The sequence below is a fragment of the Drosophila ananassae genome, chromosome XR, assembly GCF_017639315.1.
Source record: "Drosophila ananassae strain 14024-0371.13 chromosome XR, ASM1763931v2, whole genome shotgun sequence".
Classification (NCBI taxonomy): Eukaryota; Metazoa; Arthropoda; class Insecta; order Diptera; family Drosophilidae; genus Drosophila; species Drosophila ananassae.
Window position 1 is genome coordinate 11,307,192 of NC_057932.1, and position 2,749 is coordinate 11,309,940.

At 33.4% G+C, this 2,749-nt stretch overlaps 1 long non-coding RNA gene across 1 annotated transcript; it reads left to right on the top strand.

The window, feature by feature from the left end:
* Positions 1–531: 531 nt before the first annotated feature.
* Positions 532–1,522, top strand: LOC116655307. The gene is made up of 2 exons (XR_004310435.2): positions 532–1,121; positions 1,260–1,522. It is a non-coding gene; the product is annotated as an uncharacterized LOC116655307 (long non-coding RNA).
* The last annotated feature ends 1,227 nt before the right edge of the window (positions 1,523–2,749 follow it).

The following is a 2,749-nucleotide window of genomic DNA, read 5'->3' on the forward strand; positions in this document are numbered from 1 at the left end:
ACTACCAAAATAGACTAATCTAATTTTTTTCCCAGCACATTTGATTTATTAGAAGATATTTGTAAATATTTATTTCACTTTAATTAGCATTAAATTGTAATTTTAATTAAAAATTATAATTAATTTTTAATTAAAATTAAATTGTATTTTTAATAGTTTAAATAAATTTATTCTTATATAATATTCTTATATATCATAAAAGTAACTTTAGAACCCCATTTCATTATATTTTGAAAAGCTTGTGGGAAGGGAAAGAGGAGTTACATTTTTGCACTCTAAAAAATGTTTGCACTGTAATTCCACTGGTAAGTAATCAAGTATTTTTGATCACCGTTGCCGTATAATACTACTGCCATACTTACTACGGTGCTATGAGAGCTATAGGATACAGTCGTCCGTCGTATTCAATTTTTTTTACTATATATTAAAAATATTTTTTTAGATTTTTGGAAAAAATTTCACATTGATATCTCAACGGAAAGTACACAAAACCGACTGCCGAAATTTTTTAATCTCCCACTGACGATCGTTACCTTGCTAATACTCAATAGGAGGCTACGGATACAATTTTTTCGAACTAGGGACCCCGTTGTCAACAAAATATATCGGAGGATTTCCAATCGGTTGACAAAATTACTAAATCAGCAGAAGCAAAAGCAGACCGATCTCCTACTGGATAGAATCTCATCAGGTTATTCAAAAAACCATTCTCTATTGAAGATAGCGAGTAAATTCAATAAACAGGTGTCCCCAAAGTTTCTTATCAGGAAAGATGGCCAGATCGCCAAGTGAGCTCGCGAAAGTGTTTGCTGACAGCCTGCAAAATCGATTTCAGGAGTTTGAGTTTTCTCCAGCTTTCACTAAATGAGATTCAGGATGAAATACATAGATCGCCCCGGACAAAAGTGTCGCCCAATACGAGCAATAACGGTTGAGGAAGTTTCGACCCACATTAAGTCGCTAAAGCCCCAAGTGGTGATGGACTAGACAACTATACATTGACGGTGCTACCCTTCAAAGCTTTCCTCGTCTGGGTGCTCATTTTAAATGCCGTGTTGAGGCTAGAATACTTTCCGAAGCAATGGAAAAAAGCGAGAATATGATCCATATCCATAAATCTGGTAAAAGTCCAAACAACTTAGACTCATATAGACCTATCAGCCTATTACTTTCAATAGCTAAATTATTCGAACGGTGCCTTGCTGCTCGGATACTGAACATCAGGGAATCCATTACAGCATATCTTCTTTTCATTTTAGATTCCGCAAGTTACACTGAACAACTGAACAGAGTGGTAAACTTCATTCTGGAAGGATTCGAAGCCAAGGAATATGTAGTGGCTGCACACCTTGATATTAAGCAAGCCTTTGACAGAGTATGGCAAGTGTGTCCAGTGTACTATGGAGCATTTGACCACATTTGTGGCATTAATTAATAACTTAAAAAGAAACCAACATTTTTAAATTTTGTTTTTGGAATTAAGTTTATGATAATAAAAAGATTGGAACCGATTGGAAAAAAAGAGGAGTGGTTTCCTCTTTTTTTAATAAATTAAAAATTTTTTATTTTTTAAAATAAAATATATTTTTTTTATTATAAATTTTATTGAAAAATAATATAATTTTAAAGAAATGGGTGTGGTCCCACCATTTTTGTTCGCTGGATAACTTCTAAAAGAATATTTTCCAGCTATTGTTCTTGGTCTTCGTTTTCCAGCGCCATATTCCACGAATGTCCGATTAAGTCATTATAATTGTCTTTATCCTCTACATCAGCCGTGCTGTCAAATTCACAAGATAATAATTGAATTACCTCTGTTGGGAGATTGCCTTTTTGTCATGCGCTTCTTTAGGTTGATAGGTTGTGAGGTTAGGACCTAAAAAGTTAAATTTCAGAGAAAGTGCGCAAAAGTGCACTTTTATTTTAACTGAGTATAAAAAGAATACAATGCTCTACGACATGTAACAAATTCTAGAGGTTCAAAGTGCTGCAATCACTTTGTTGCTCTATTTAAAAATTACATTTCACTACCGTATTTTAGTTTTTTTAGGTTACAACATTTACAAGATTATTTGGACATCACAATCAATTTACACAGTTAACGCCCACAAACACATATTACAAACCACGATTATTGGACTCCATTCCAAAAACAGCACTTAAATTGTTAATTTTCAAACTTTTTCCATTTTAAACCTGAAAGACAATTTTTCGCTTTTGCAACTCGCTTTTTTATTAGGAGAAACAGCTGACTTCAACAGCTGATTGTCAATTAGTGGCACCATCTATTACATTTATATTTATGAAACATTAAAGATTGGTTATTCTTTATACATTCCAATTAAATAAAAGAAATATTTTTAACTTTTAAAAAATGGGTTTTGGCCAGAAAAAGTGGTGAAATTCCCAATAGCTTTACAAAAAAATAAAAACGCTTCTTCCACCTCAACTGTGGCTTCTAATACGAAGCGTTTTGGAATAAAGATCGTTCACTTTAGTTCTGGATGGCGCTGAGTCCAACGCCAAAGAAATCCCTGCAGGAGTCCCACAGGGTAGCGCCTTGCTAAAATAAATATGTATTTTTTTTAAACAAAGAGAGTGCCTAGAGTCTTGTTCCTATTATTTTCTAAAGGGAGCTGCCACATATTGTACGGCTTGTGAAGCTATCTAAGGGAAATGAGTAGTTTTTGGTTAAAATGCAATGTTTTTTCTTTCAAAATTGAAACAATTATTGAAGTTTCCAACCAAG